Source organism: Solenopsis invicta, chromosome 13 (genome assembly GCF_016802725.1).
Source record: "Solenopsis invicta isolate M01_SB chromosome 13, UNIL_Sinv_3.0, whole genome shotgun sequence".
Lineage (NCBI taxonomy): Eukaryota > Metazoa > Arthropoda > Insecta > Hymenoptera > Formicidae > Solenopsis > Solenopsis invicta.
Genome location: NC_052676.1, coordinates 9332018 through 9349893, shown reverse-complemented (window position 1 = coordinate 9349893; position 17876 = coordinate 9332018). Strand labels below are relative to the sequence as shown.

Sequence of the window (17876 nt, the reverse complement as noted above, 5' to 3'; positions counted from 1 at the left end):
AATATGTCTGAGTGTTAATTTAACATAATATGATCGTGTTATTTAAATATTTTGTGTTACATTGATATGTTTCAAAATTCTTAAAGTGTTAAACTAACACAATAAGATAAGTAAACAAAAATTATAAAAATAATGTAATTTTTAAATGTTTCTAAAATTTTTTTTTAATATTACATTCTTGTGTTACTTTTTTATATATTTGTATTATTTTTTAACATTTTTACCTTGTGTTAATAAATATTTGAGTGGACTATTTGGTGGACATGTGATATATAATTAAATACAACGCACATTTTCCGACTATACAGTCATATCCATGTGTAATATCAGAAATTATTTTATAATTACGTTTCTTTTCATAACCAAAATATCAAACGACCAGAATGGAAAGTTTCCAGGGATTCGGTATACAGTATGTGTGCGATATGTCGCAACGCTTGATTTGAAATCAGTCCGTTTTAAACTCAAAAAATGCTAGAATACTGTAAAAGTTAGTACACATAGATAAATATTATTCTCATTTTAAGAAAAGCAATTACTCAATTTTTAGTTTTTATCTTTTAAGTAACATTATATATTTGCAGAAAATATTTTTTTGTTATACATATAATAGTCTTAAAATAAACTCATTATTTACACTTGAAATAAGAAATATTTACTTAAAATAAACATCTATGGGCGTACGGAAAAATAATAATATAAATTACTTGAATTAAATAAATATATTAAAAGAAAGTTGCCAATATCGATATAAATTTTTTAAAATAAAATCTACTTATTTCTCGGAAACTAAACATTGTACTTTATTAATACTAACAAAGACATGATTTGTTTAATAAAAAAATAAAAGTAACAGTTTCCTAACAGCACAGATCTCCCAGGGACATTTATGGGAAGCCCATGGGACATCCGTACTGATCCTAAGGACATCCTTAGGACATCCTCTGAATAAAGTGTGCTGCTAGGGTTTATACAAATTCTTTAAAAGCAAGAATAAAATTTACACCATTTTTTTGCATTTTGCATAGTTTAAACAATAGTGCGTAAATTATATTAAATTATTTTACTTGTTTGTAGCATGTTAAAATTATTTTATTTATATATTTCTCATAATGTGGTTTTAAACATAAATTCGAGATGCAGCGTAAACTGGCACACCACCTCGTCTGCCGATAAGACAGACTATATGATAGTAAAAATCGTGTAAAATACATAAAAAAAGATACATAAAATAAAAGCTTTATATATTGTCGCTATTTGTTGCGTTCTGCGTAACAGCGCTCTTAAGATATTTGTATAAATCGATAAAGAATGTTTTACATCAAAGTGAAAGGTTTCTAAGAATCCTGATACATTAGTTTGTATTTTGTACAAATGACTCATGTTAAAGAAAAAAAAAATGGAAAATGCAGCATTATTATCTACCGTCAGTTATGGGGCTCATTTTGTCAGTCACTCGTTTTTGCTTATCTTGCGAAAAATTAATTATTGCAAAATTCGAAACAATACTATAAAAGTTATTACATCATTTAATAAAAACGCGGTTGAGTAAGCTAATATTTTTTTTTAACTAAATTAAGTTCAATTTAACAGCTTATAACATTTAATTATGTTAAAAATTACATCAACAAAAAACTAACTAGTTAAAATTTACATTAAGATTAAATCGAGTTAAATTAAAAGTTAATTCTGAAGAGCAGTTCAAAAATGATAGACGAATTGTGTTTAGAAATAACTGAAAGTTTAAAATACGATATAAATAATGTTTCATCAAGACTAGATTTCTTGCCTTGAAGAGCATTTCTTGTCTTGATCATTTCTTGATATTGCATTTCTTGTCTTGAATTCAAGAATCTTGAATTTCTTGAAATTTCTTGATTTTTTTATACATATTACAATTTAAAAAATACACATCTATTTTACGTTAATATTATCAAAATTCTCGACAGAATCATAAAAACTTTTTATAGAATTGAAATACGCGTAAAAAGAAGAGGTTAAAAGTATTTCTCAAATCATTTATCATTTTTTATATCATGAGATTACTGCCGAATATAGCGATTTTAGATTATTAATTTTCTGACATAAATCATTTCTTGTGACATTTAATAATAATTAATATAATAATTATAATAATTATAATATTATTATAATAAATAATAAATATAACTGTTGAAACTTATTCAAAATTTTTTCAAGTATTAAAAATAAACAATCTTCATAGAAGTTCAAGAAATTTCTTGATTTCTTATCAAGAAAATCTTGATCTTGATTACAATTTCTTGTCTTGTCTTGAAATCGATTTCCAATTTCTTGTTTTGGTCTTGTCTTGAATCAAGACAAGACCAAGACAAGATTTCTTGAATTTCTTGATCTTGATGAAACACTAGATATGAATTGAGTTATAATCTTCGTTACAATTTCTTTAAAAAAAAATTGATTATTGTTCTAAAAATATCACAATAAAATATGTAATATAATAATTGAATATGCAATATAATAATGAAATAATACGTAGTTTATAATTTCTATTTCTTGTCGCTCTATCGTGGAACATAAATCAAATGAATAAATGGCGTAAATAAATTTGCTTCAATACATAATTGCAGACACGATGCGAAATGCCGATTGTAGAAGTCAATTAAAAGCATCTGATAATAGTTAATCGTAGAAAATAATCATGTTTTTTCTTGTGGTATCTACTATGCTATTGCGTTTCAATAATAACAAACAAATGACAAATGGAACGCCGATGCTTACCAGTTTGAGTGTCGTCATATATGCAGCAACAAGGTGACTGTATATGTGCAATAATAGTACGCTGCAAGAAGCACCGAGTTAACGTAGCTGTTTGTTGATAAAGCCAGACTAAACTAACAAATACAAACGATCATATGAACATTTATGAAACGTGATAAAATTATTTTATTACGATAAAATAAAATTATTTTAAGGACGTATTAGAGACATTAGACAAATAAAAAGAGATAGATTTGTCGATGTAAAATCGATCTTGTTCATTTTCGCGATATCAAATAGTTCGTTCATTCCTACACAACATCATGACCAAAATCAGAATATAAAACGTTTTAAAAATATTTAGTAATCATAGTAAATAACTTTCAATCTTTAATTGAAAGCGTAATTAATTACAAATTCATTTATTCATACGTTCATTCATTTTTACTTTCAATCACAGATAGAAAATTATTTACGACTATGAATGCTGGCGTTAAATATATATTTCAATATCTTTCAGATATCGTAACATAAGACATCGTAAAGACATTCTATGTTCCGATTTTGAATATGCATACTGTTTGGATGTTTGCATATGTTAACTTTGTCCCAAATTTAGCTTAACATGCACTAAAAATCAAAGTACGCAAAATATTACTTTTACAATTAGATTTAAAATTAATATCGATTTGCCTATTATATTAAATCTGTTTTATCGTATCTGTTTTATAATGTTTGAAGGATATACAAGGTGGATGAGACCACCTTTGCACTTCTTTTAAAATGAAAATAATTTTTGTAAAAGAATCTCCAAAATTTTGATAAGTAAATCGGATAATTAACCTTTTCAAGTACAAATGTCTTAGCCAAAACTTGGAAAAAAAATTATGCGCAGTCTATTATAAATTTATGACGCTGGAAAGGCAATAGACGTCACACAGGCTCTATAATATCTGACACTGTCGGCAAACTGCTGCTAGAAATCTAACAGAACTTGTTGACATTCCATGCCAGTAAATTGGCAGCAGAAATTAAACAGATCCTGCTAACAGAACCTGCAGACAGCAGAAACCGAGCAGAAATCTGTGCAACGCAATCTGATGGTAGATTGTTGATAGAAACCGAAGGGTCCGTGCTGTCACTACCCGGATAGCACAACATGCAATTATTAAATTATACAACGAAATCTTGCATAAAAACTATAATCAGCAATTATGTAGGTACATTTGCGAAAACAGATGTAGAAGTATTGATTTTTCATAAGATATTGATAATTGTTTGTTCAATTAATTTCGGAATAGTATTTCGGTAAAACCATAACGATATGATGAATCATCTTACATTAGTGATATACAGGGTGTGCAAAAAGTGTGGAAACCTCTAAATATTTCCGTTCCCTTGCATTTCACAAGAAAAAGTTTCAGACAAAAGTTGCAGTGTTTCAAAAGATCTATTTGCTGATCTTATCACTTTGACCTTGAATAGCGTCGCCAAGGTCAGATCAAAATCACATTAACTGTTTTAAATGGAACATCCTACTTTTGATTCCAGAAAGTACTCAACGAAAATAAACTTTCTTGTAGTGTTTTGGAAAGGTCTTGACACCAGCTATTAGATTCTGAAATCAAAAATAGGATGTTCCATTTAAAAAAGTTAATGTGATTTCGATCTGACCTTGGCGACACCACCCAAGGTCAAACTGATAAGATCAGTAAATAGATCTTTTGAAACACTACGACTTTTGTCTAAAACATTTTCTTGTGAAATGCAAGGAAACGGAAATATTTAGGCGTTTCCACACTTTTTTTTGCACACCCTGTATTTGCAAAATTAAAGGAAAAAAAATTGTTTAATAATTAAGAAAAATATTTTTAGTGTTATATGGGAAACGTCTAGAAATGTAATTAATCCAGATAAATGTTTACAAAATTGTACAATTATTCTTGAATTATAATGTAGAAATATTTCTGTATGAATGCATGGTTACATTTTAAATAAGAAATTAAATGGTTTTTAGAATAATTGTAAAATATTTACATCTCAAATTTAGATTTACCTAGATTATTTGGATTAATTATATTTTTAGATGATTCACACATAACACTAAAAATATCCTTCTTAGTTATCGAGCAATTTTTTTCCAAATTTAATTTTGCAAATATATCACTTGTTTTTGACAGATGTTATTTAGAGATTTTTTTCGACAAAACTATTGCGTTTTAACGTATCATCTTAGCGCAATTATTCAAAATCTTCGCCAATTTGCGACACTATTATTGTACAATATTCGCACAATATGCTTATCTGGGTAAATACAAATAATTGCAGGATTATCGCTAGGTAGTCGCTAGGTCTTTCGCATGTGAAGTTTTTTAATCAAAGTTTACATGATCAAAGCTCGTGTATGTCATAATTATTTTTGTAGCGTTTACGTGTGCATGTGTTAGATGATTATCTCTTTGCACTGGCAATACGAAAGGTAACTGCAATAGCATAGTATTAAAAAATAATCACTAGCGTTGTTATAGAGAATATGGATTACATTTTAATGATTTTATTGCATTGTATGGGTTTTATTTATATATACTTAGATTTTTATGTAAAATATATTAATTTCTATTAATAAAACGGTTTAAAACAATTTCCTTAAAATAAAAATTAAATAGAATAACTAAAATAAAAATTTAAAATAAAAAGCCAATTTTAAAGACTTTTCAATAACAATTAAAATATTTATAAAAACAGTTTATCCGATTTCTGTGGCCAATCTGCCGTCAGATTGTGTCGCGTATGTGCTGCTCGCTTTCTATCGCCAATCTGAAGGCAGGTCCTGTCAGCAGCAAAATCTCCCAACGTGTTAATTCAACCACAAAAACTAATAGCGAATTCGATTGGACTGCACTGGTGCACATTAAAGTCGCTGCACACTAATCTAAACTGTAAGTATAAAAATAACATATCACGTATCTTTACGTTGCTTTTTTGTATGACACGACAGCTTCAATGTGCACTAATGCGTATTAGTGCATTTAATCGAATTCACTAAATTACATTTTATCCCTTAAATGTCCCTGTAAGCAAAACTTGCTATATGACTGAACTTTTAAACTTACAATATTGGAATTATATAAACATAGCAGATGTAACCGTTATGTTCAGAAGACTCCACGATTTCCTTATTTCGCGAACTTTCAAAAGATTACTTTTTATAGGAAGAGAAATCGTACATCAACGACTGTCGGAGAACGATCAGCAATATTTGCTCTTCCTGTTTTGATTATATTTTAAAACAAAACTAAGAAACGAGACAAACCGTCTCTATGACGATATGAAGACAAATAAAGCAGAATTTTCTAGACGAAAGTGTTTGAGCTTCCACAGTAAACATTTGGCTCTAACGAGCAATAAACAGAACGGAAATTACGTCAATAAATTTAAAGTTCAATAATAAAATTAATAGTTTTTAACTTAAGTTAGTTAATTTTAAATTATTTAATTTTTAACTAGTCAACTTTTCAAAACACATAAACTTTAACTTAATATTAATTTTTGTCTTAAGTTAAAAAATTGTTTATATAAAAAAAAAGAAAACAATTACATTCTCACGTAAAAAACATTTCTTTGTTATTTCATAAAATTAATTTACGAATAAAGTATTAAATTTCTTTGACAAACACTATTGTTCCGAATAATCTAATTTTAAAAAAAGTCACAGCTTTCTAATTTAATATAAACAATGCTTTTCAAAATTAAATTTTTGTTTATCTTGAATTAATTTAACGTAACTTTTAACTGACGACGAGTTAGCTTTTTATTCATATAACTTTTAACGGAACTAAATTACTTTTATAAGCCTATAACTTTAATTCAACTTAGTTCAAAAAGAGCTATTAACTTGCCTAATCCTGTAAATAAAAATATAAGTTTCTTTCGAAGAAGTATTGTTCTGATGTTTATTAATATCAGTCGTGACGCTAGATTAGTATTAATAGAATATCTATTGTTAAGATGCAGGGCCATAAAAATCCTGATCATAAAAGTTTATTAGAGAAACTTGCTTTATCTGTCCACGAATGTGCCCCGAAGAATTTGTCGTCCTTCACCAGTAAAAAGAGAAATCTACAACTTGAACTCATGCATCAATATTTAGAATCGATAGGACAGCGTGACAACTCGCATACTCTTTTAACATTAGAAACAACTAGAGAAGTGGAGACAGAGTAATACCAATAGAAGATCATCTAAACAGGTGATCGACTCTGCCAAGAGTGAAGACTAACTCATTTCCGCCAATTCATGAGCTTGGATTCCCGAAAATTATTATTAGTAAAGTTAATCTAATATTGTAGCAATAATAACCATGAAAATGGAGCTTCTAACTATAATTATTCTGTCATGCAATTACAATCACGAATAACAAACATTTTTTCCCAGTATAGCACTGGTATCATTACATTGCCATTGCGCAGCTTTCTGCCATATAAAATATTTGCGCAACGAGTATAACGAGTAGTATAACGACACTGTCGTTAAAGAGTTGCAGAATAGGCTTCTTAGACATCGTAAAATCTTCGATTAATCGTAACAGCGTTGTTAAATAAACAAGCATCATAAATGAACTATTAAGCATATGATTAAAATTTACTAAACATGTAGAGGAAAAGTGTACAATTTTTAATATGTACAATATTAAAAATTGTTTGACGTAATGCAAAACCTGTGTTATGTTAAAACTTACCTTCTTTTTTGAATACGTCTTGTATAATTTAATTTATAATAACAAATCAAGAATTTTCTAATTTTAATAAAATAAGATGATAAAATCACCCACGTTGTTCGCTATGTTAATTTTTTTCTACCTGACTCACAGAAGGTTAAATATAATAATGTTAGTATTCTTTTCACTTCGAGAAAATAAAACTGTGCGAATTTTATAAACCAAGAAAAAGTGAATCGCCAAATTTTTTGGAATGATTTATTTCATCATTTTGTTTTATTAAAATCACAAAATTCTAGATTTGTTTAAATTATACACGATATGTTGTCATTAACGTTATATTATTACAAATTAATTTGTTTATTTTCTGACACAAAAATATTATATATGACAATAAATATATTTCAATCTTCACAATCAATTCATATTTATAACATTAGATATTTTTGTTTCTTTTTAGAAATAATCAATTATTTATATTTTTATTAAAGTGTAAAATCTCTACAATAATTAATAATTTGAAATATTGGATGTTTAGTTATAAAACACCTTATATAAAAATAATATTTAATTATATTTTCATTATATTATTTATTTTTATGTATTTTTATTACATTATTATGTTGGTTTATCTTACGTTATCAAAATAGTAAATAAAGTATAAAAGTACTGTCGAAATAATAGATGATAAAAGACGTTTTATTTTGTATTCAGTGCACGTGCGCACGTACAAATCCACCTTCGTGAGAGAATTCCAATATCGTAATTCCTTTAATATTACGTCAGTTGCTAATTATCATTTTAATTGATGTTCTACTTAGCGCATTGTATTATAATGACTCATTATACATTATATTTCACATAAGTAATTTAAAAACATACCCAGACATCAAATACTTTTAGCATTGAAAACATGTAAATGCTAAATAGTTCGGTCGTGAAATTTTCCTTCTTTGAATTCTTCATATAATTTTATAGAATTTCTGTATAAATTTCAGAATATTTGAAAATTTTTTAAATTTTTTATACGAGTTGGAACACTTCTAAAGTAGTAAGAAAAATGTTCTAAATAATCTTTTCTAAAAAATACTTTATATATATATATATATATGTAAATATACATGTATGTGGGTGGTGGCTGCGCGCGCGCGTGTGTGTGTGTGTGTGTGTGTGTGTGGATACGTAAATTCTGACATATTCTGATTTCCAAGATTTTTTGTTCTAAAATTTCCGAAGGACTTATAATTTTAAGAAGTTCAAGATATTTTTTCAGAAAACTTTATAAATCTAAAACATGAAAAATCTTTCTTCTTCGCTTAGAAAAAAATTTATATATATACTTAATATGAAATATGTCCATATATAAATATAATTATATATAAATAAATGTATAATTATATGTAATCATAAATAAATGAATATATACTTAAATATAATTATATATAATTATATGTATATAAATCTTTTTTTCTTAGGTCATACAGGTCCATATATAATTATACTTAATTATATACATATAAAATTATATATATTTTAATATATATATATAATATATATATTTTAATATATATATATATATATAGACATATTTCGTATATAATTATATATAAAAATTTTTTCCCAGGATCTATTAACGCATATGTGATTTCTTCTGCACATATCCGTAGATATATGAGTTTTAAAGAATTTTAACATCGGTTTCGAACGACTTAAGTATTAGAAGAGACTTTCCTAGGTAAAATTATTCTTGGTGGTTTGCGTTTGCGTTCTGAGAGGTGACAATCGCTTCTAAATCGATTAAAAACCGATTTAGAGTTGTACTGTTTTGAATGGATTTGAATCCAGATCTTTTCGACATGGAAAGCAAACTCGCAACTCCTTGTGCCACTGCACATCGCCACTACACTTAAAAAAAAAAAAAAAAAAAAACGGAAAAATCCTTGAAAATGCAAGATATGAGAATTTTTTACACTTGAGAAGTTACGTATGTATAATTGTCGATAATTACAGAATCCAACAATTCCATGAATGTAACAATAATGTACAAAGTTCATGGTAGGTGCGGCAAAAATTATCCTTAGAGCATCCTGAATAAATTCCAAAGGATAAGTCAGAGTCATCTCTGGGATCTCCGGATCTCTGGACTTTGAGACGAGAGATGACGTACGGAAGAACGGTTCCGTTGCTCTCGGGGATTCAGATTCTCGACTTTCGAGAATTACCGTCCGGCAATTTCACGGTCATGACATTGACGTTCAAAGTTCATGTAGGAGCGGCAAAAAATATCCTTAACGCGTCCTAAATAAATTCCAAAGGATAAGTCAGAGTCACCTGCGAGATCTCCCGGCCTCTGGACTTTGAGACAAGAGATGACTCGCGGATGAGCGGTTCGTTGCTCTCGGGGATTCACGATCTCGCCGTAATGTGACGTCACACGGCGATTTATTCGGCGAATTATATTTCCGTTAATGAGCGAAATGTTAAAGGTCCGCCTTACGTAATCGCGCCAGCTACGGACATTGTTAAGCGTAAACGAGTGAGTCAGTTGTTATTGTCTTAATTATAACAGTTTCAGTGGCTTCCTGCTGCTGCATCTTAAAGCTTATCTACCGGCATTGTCTTCTAATAAGTGTCGGGCAAACTGCTTATTAATTAATCTACTAATTGATACTGCTCCCGACGGCGCTTAAGAACAGTATCGACAGATGCATGTCGTCGTTTTTTAATATTAAATAGTTCTCGAGAATACGGTGAACGACGCTTGTGGTTGTTTGCCGAGAGCAAACACTTTTTTACCTATTTACCAATTAAATGTCTGGATTCTGAGAATACAAATGTTCCGGAAATTTTATTTTAATAGCATATAATTATTAATTTCTTATATCTCATAAGAAAAATATCTGATATTTATAACTGTAATTGAACGATTCCTATATAAACAAAGTCCAAAAATTTAAATTTTATCTTTAGATCGTTTATTGTGTAAAAAACTCTTTTTTGGACGTAAAATAGATATAAAAATAAAATTGTAGGACTTCAATTAAAATACTTGGAGGATCTATTTAAAAAAAATTTTTTTTTTAAATCTGCATTTACGTTTGATTCTGATAAGAATTGACAGTTACCTATTTACTCTATATTTTATCTTTGTTTGTAAAATTAATGACAAAAATGGAGAAGAAAATATTATTTAAAGTATAAAACAATAATTTTTTTTACCTCTTATTTGCAAAATTTTACAAATGCTTTTAACAAAAATATCCTTTTATATTTCTTTTTTTATACATGTGGTAATTTTTTTCTGGACATACAATATAAGTTAGAACAAAGTTTTAAATTTTGATTATTACTTTAAGGACCCATTTAAAGAAGAAATGTATAAAATCTCTAGACTTGTTTGATTCTTGTTAGAACAAAATTGTTCACGTGCTCTTGATAGAGAATGATTTGACGTAATAGCCCACATATAAAAAAATGAACCTGTTCCATCTTTGTACAGTCAAAAAAATGGTCTCGCAAGTACAATCACAATTTTTTGACTGTAAAAAATTAATTGAGGTAGATAAACGATTGGTACATATTGCGATATTGCATATGTTTGATACTCATCCAATCTAAGTAACGGATATAGAATTTATATCTAAACTTTTTGTGAAATTTAGAAAGAAAATTTGTTTGTGGCGCCCATTCAATTATACTTATTACAAAATTCAGGATTTACCGAGATGGGTCTAACACATTAAAACCCACCGGTGGGTTTTAATAAGTTGGATTTGAATAAAACCCATTCAAACCCACTTAAAAACTTCCTCAAAAAATTCAATAAAAATTTAATAATAGTATAAATAAAATATTTAATATAAATTATTATAAATATAATTTAATATTATAAATAGAATAAATAATATACAGCAAAATCAGTAAAGGAAAATAACACAATAAAATTTAATTTAAATTGACATATTTATAATAATTTATATTAAATATATTAAATATACTAGGTAACAAATATTTTTAGATTTCTTACATGATAAAATCTTTTTTAAAAAAATTTTAATAAAGTGTTCAATTTAATTAATTTTTACTTTAATTTTTATCTTTCTTCAAATATCAGTTAGTTAAAAATTCCATTCTTTATAACAAATTTATTAAAACATTTAATATACGTAACGAACTTTTGAAAACCTTATACACACACGATAGAAGCATTTTTAATAAAAAAATAAATTCAATAAAAAATAATTGGATCCAAAGACTCGATTTGACACAGAATGCTCTTTATATAAATGTACACCTATTGTATTAATTATTAAATTAAATTAAATGAATAAATAATTTAATCAATTAATTAAATTGATAAATTAATAAATTAAACGTATATAGATTAAATTAATTTTATTTCATATTAAAATTATCAATTAAATAGCAAATTTTTATTTAATTATTAGTAGATTATAAGAAATAAAAATGCATAAAATTCGAAAAAACCTCCCAAAAAACTCGAAGAAAGAGTTTCTCCGGGGTTTCTCCACACCAAGATAAAATTTAATTATATAATTGGTAATGAGACTTAAATTTTCTAGAAGATATTGTTAAATGATACTGCTATAAATTTTATATCTAACAAATTTTATATCTGACAATTCTTTATAGCAGATACAAAAAAATAGTGAGAAATCTAGCTACATCAGCAAAATATTTTGAGCGTAAGAAACTCTTCACTTAAATGTTAAAATAATTATGATTAAGAGCATTTTTATAGCTAATACTTTATTTTTACATTCTTTTATATTAAAAATAATAACATACAATGTGTATTATTACACTGACAAAAGATGATTGCATTTACAGTAGAGTCTCCTTAATTTTGGCCCCCATAATCTTTGCATTCCTTCACACGTACTTTCACAAACACTAATATTATACCCCTTCCTTAGTTAAGAATGACTGAAATTAATTATTATAACTTTTTATAAATATAGTTGGCAAATTTATTACAAGTATGATAATCTGTAGTCATTTTAGATGCCAGTTATATTTAAATTGTGGCACAGTAGAGTCTTTTTAATTTTGGCCGATGGGACGGTAAAAGCGGAATGCCAAAGTTACAGAATACCCTCACCACAGCACGAGTCTACCAATCACCGTGTACTTTACTCGCGCAAGTTCACGGTGATTGGTGGACTCGTGCGGTGGTGAGGGTATTCTACAACTTTGGCATTCCGCTCTTATCGTCCCATCGGCCAAAATTAAAAAGACTCTACTGTGCCACAATTTAAATATAACTGGCATCTAAAATGACTACAGATTATCATACTTGTAATAAATTTGCCAACTATATTTATAAAAAGTTATAATAATTAATTGCAGTCATTCTTCAGTGTAACCGGTTATATGCTATTACTAAGTATTAACATTATTATGGCAGATTATAAAAATAAAGTTCCTAACCATGACAATTTTAACATTCTATTACAGCCACAAATCTAAATAATTTTTTATCAGTGTGGTATAGTTTATCTGCAATACTTCAGTTTCTAAACTCCCGATTCCTCGTTTTTAAATTAGCACTATATCAATTTTTTTATGATCGTTAGAGCTGACGACAATCGCATCGCATGATAATTAACTTTGCAAAAAAAAGAGAAACAAGTTCACGTTACGTAAGCACCTTTTCTTGATAAGATAAAACAGTGTTTATGTCATTTTGTTCGCCAAACGACTCTTGGAGTCTAAAAATATCGAAAATATATTAAGATTTGCTCATCGCATTCGGTGAAATAATAAAAACGTTCTCGCGCGTGGAGAGTGAAGAACGAAAAGCAAGCAACGCTACGCGTGATGACGTAATAACAATTCCTCTCTGTACCTTCTTTGTCACGTGCCAAGTAATTTCCTATCATCGCGACGAGGATCTGAAACGATAATCTTTCATTGTCGATGATCGCGAGAAAATCTCAACAATGTGTTTCCAGATTCAATTACGGATTCGCATGTTTAACGAGACTTGGGACGTATTTGCACGTCTTCTAAAGTGGATACAAAAAAAACGCACGGATTTGATTTATTTGCCGCGCTCCACGAGGACGCGCACGTGACGCATCGGCACGTGGCGCGACGACGTTACATTACTTCCTCGTCAAGTAACGGCCGAGGCCCAAAGTGGAAACGGCACATCCCGATATCATCCGCTGGAAGTTGCGAATCACGCTGAGAAGCATAACGGCCTTGAACTTGATGCCGCGATCGCCATCGAGAACCGTAGCGAATTTCATTAACCACGACGGCGTTCCGCTTCTGATTACCGAATTCTATAGGTACACGAATGATCGACTCAGCTGTTCAAACTCACTTGAATCTGAGGCGTAAAACCGTGTTGCTGTTTCTTATTCCTTGGGACAAGGAAATCGATTCAACGTAATCAAAAAGTTAACTTATGAAATTAGAACACAATTTAATTTAAGACGTTTAAATACTTTCTATAAATATCAGGTACATTAATATATGTATTTTTTTTAAACTAAATTAAAGCTTATGAAATTAATTTAGTTGCGTTAAAAGTTACATAAACAAAAAACTAATCAATTAAAAGTTGCGTTAAAATTAAATTAATTCAAGTTGAATTAAAAGTTAATTTTAAAAAGTATTAAAATTAGAAATTCGCAAGTTTTTAATAATTAGATTACTCAAAACAATTAAAATATGGATCATCAACTTTAATATTACATTGGTAAATTAAATTTATATGAAATGTCGTTTGGTTATATCAAAATTTATTTTTTCTTTCGTTATCTTTTTCTTTTACATAAACTTTTAACTTAGCAAAAAAGTTAATGAATTAAAATTTATCGTTCCAAAAATAACTAGTCAAAGTTAAAAGTTAAATTAATTAACAAATTAAATTAAATTATTAACTTTTTAACTTTATAACTAATTATTACCCAATCTTGGCTAATAAAAATAATATACGTATAACGATTTTTTTATATTATTAAAATAACATCTAATATAAAAATAGTTTATAATAATAATTGATAGCATATAATAATTCAACTACATTATTAAAATTGTTTCGTGTAACATAAAAAAGTAAATATGTTTATAAAGCATGTTTTTTTCATTTGACTATTATTGAAAATATTTAAAAATTAATTCAAGTTACAATGTTTATCAAGTTTTAAAATAGCAAATACTATTGAATAAGAAAGTTTTTGCGATTTTTGAATTTTTGAAAATTAAGAATATTTGTCGAATTTGTCACTTTGAAAACTTCTGTTAGTTTTTTTTTTGCAAGTCGCATTTAGCCTTCTTATGAACAAATTCGCGAGATGCGTCTACTAACATGCTTCAATGTCAAGGATGAGTTATTTTTGCATCCTCGCGAAGGTTTGCGATAAGGAATGCGTGACAGCGAAAACGCAGTTGAAATAAAGAACGTCATAAAGCTAATTGGCCACCGGCTATTATCACATACCGATAATGTAATTGTTCGCTTATCACTATTCTCCCCTCCCTCGCGTCCCCTTTTTCGTTCCTTACAGACTAACTGTGTTAGATTAGATTAAAAATGTTTTGCGCTGTGTCATGCGAAGCACATTACAAACCGCAGACTTGATCTTTTCAGCGATGTGTGCGACGCTCGGATGTTAATTGATTCAGTCACATGACACGTGTAAGTCATACATTTCCGTCGGAAAACGAAGCGCGGAAGAAATAACGTTGCAATTAACATGCAAAATAGCTCAAATTCAAAAGAGTATTCTTCCGGGACGTTTACGGATAATAGAGGCGGACGGCGAATGAAAAATTTATATCAAGTTCATAATTACGTGATGCACGATATACTTACGGCAGCGTTAGGCGTCAACCAAATAACTTAATTGTCAACTAAAATAATCAACTAAACATCCAAGATATATACAGCCATGATTAATGTAATCAATTTATGAAATAAATTGTCAAAAATTTTGCACAGTTAAATCGATTGAGCTTTCGCGCAGCTAAAGTAGTCGATTAAAAATTAATAAGTATAATCGCAATTGATTTAAACGATTATCAAAATAATTGAACAACGTTAAAAAATAACAATCTGTCGTTAATCGTTAATTTTTATAATCGCGTTAACCATTAAAAATTATATTTATAATTCTACGAATTATTACGAATTTAAAAAATGCATATGTCGTATCAAAAATATATTCAAATCGATATTAATCGATAAGTTATTCTATTTGTTATTTGTATTAATCAATCTGTGATTATAAAACTAACGATTAATAATTAATGATGAATTTTCAGTCACCAATAGCTGTTCTTCAATCAATTATAGAGTTGAATTAATTATAATTACGTAATTAATGTAATCGATTCATTTTACTGATTAAAAATTTAATTAATTAATAAGCCAAGATTTATTTCAAGGCAATTAACAAAGATTGTTAAATTTTTAGTAATTGTTAATCGATAAATTGATTGAATTTTGCTCAACATTGTATTACGATGAGAAACAATGTTCAAAATTTTTGTAAAAATTTGAACATGAATTGACCTATTTCGAAACGCGCGAGCTTGAACTCTCAAAAATGAGAAACCACGTGTGCAAACTCGAAAACTTTTTTTCATTAAATTTCTATTTCGATCATCGCGGATCTTTTAATAGCTTCCATACGGAACCATATGACGTGGATTGTAACGGGCAATAAATTTACACGGAAAGTATTCGCGCAAATTCTCGATGCGCAAGCGGTCGCAGTAGTGGATTATATAATGTAACGTTGGCGTAATTATACCGGTTTTTTTACACAGATAAGATCTATTAATCACCCCGGAGCAATAGTATCTGTTCAGCAGATCGAATAATAAACCCGATATCTAGATCGAACAATGCGCGCCTCGGGATGCAAAGAGAACTTGGAAGAAATTATCAATTGCCTATACACAAAGGCTAATGCTATTAAAAGCATAATGTTATTAAAATTTATCAAGTATAGTGCCACTTATCTGTTGATTTTACTATCCAATGAAAATGATACTTTGCTTTAACGTGGAATGAAATGTTTTCGCGAATGAGAGCATTTCATCCTTAAGGATGTTTCGACTGAAAATTATCGAAATTTTAAAGCTACAGGCTTTTCAGGTTTACGCTAGTGACACGTAGAAAAATGTAAGCAGTCAAACGTAAGACAATAACATAAGTAGTTGTAAATCAAACATGATAATTCTCTTACGTCTTGAGCTTTTCTATGTGCCATTAGTCTTATTCCTTTTTCGTGTTCTAACAAACAGCAAAAAATTTTATTCATGAATACCCTGAAACAGCCGCGTAGAACAAAACAACGAATAATTTTAACTTGTAACGGCTTATACATCGTCAGCGTGATCGTATTTTCCTGTAGTTTCAGGCGAATAATTATTAAACGAGTAAGTGAATCTGAATAAACTTTTGCATAATTATTTACTAGATTTTTTACTATTATATAAAAAATCGGATTTAATTCATAATACTACTTCTTCATCAAATCTGCAAAACATAATTTTGCATAAGAATCAAGGGCAAATATAAAACATAAAAAAAAATTAATCCATTTAAAGAATCGTGCTCAAATTTTACCGAAACGGTTAAACGTAATAATAGAATAATCTATGAAATTATTGGTAGTGCTCTAAAGTTTTAGAAGAGAAACAAGAACGAATTTCATAACTTTTAAAGCAATGAGATTGTGGTTAAATTTTACAGATACTTAAACATAAACAATAGAACAATCTAGGAAATTTTTGTGTTTTCAATGCTTTAGGATGCGACAAACATTTCTGAAAAATGGGAATTCCTCGGAAAGTCGAAGAATTTTTTTTCTTTGGTTCTTACATATCGCGAACGCTGCCAAGACCCATCGTCGATTCAAAAATATGCGAAACAAGCAGACGTCTTTCCGATTGCTAATCGGGGATCTCGGACAAAAGTCCGGAGTATCGAAAATAGATCTCAGGCAAGTCATATGACGAGCGGCGGCGATCGGATCTTGCGGCGCGTGGTCCGTTTGCAGGCCTCATCTGCCGCATGCGAATGAGTCCCGTAAATGACGTGCGGATGTTTATTTGCTGCTGACGTTAGCACAACGCGAATCGCGCGCAAATTCGCGTAATTGCGTGCAAACGCACTGAACTAGTCGACCGGCGACGACACTTATTGTTAGCGGGCGTATTATTAGCGTGATGCGTCGTCATATATGTTCAGTGAGCGCGATCGGGCATTCAGGCCAGTCAAGCTTGTCGTCTAGTCTTTCGTAACTTTGAAAAACAATGCGTGTTTTTCCATGAATTTACGCAAAGAGTTCCGTGCCTTCGCTTGTCTCTGGGTATTTTGCGTGTAAGGTAGGGTAAAGTTGCCCATTATGCCCATTACGAGATACCTTTCTTTAAA

General features: G+C 29.0%; 1 protein-coding gene across 7 annotated transcripts in view; it reads right to left on the bottom strand.

Annotated features, from left to right (window-relative positions):
• Positions 1-17876, bottom strand: part of LOC105194120 — a 153776-nt gene that overhangs the window by 123733 nt on the left and 12167 nt on the right. The gene's annotated exons all lie outside the window — the stretch shown is intronic.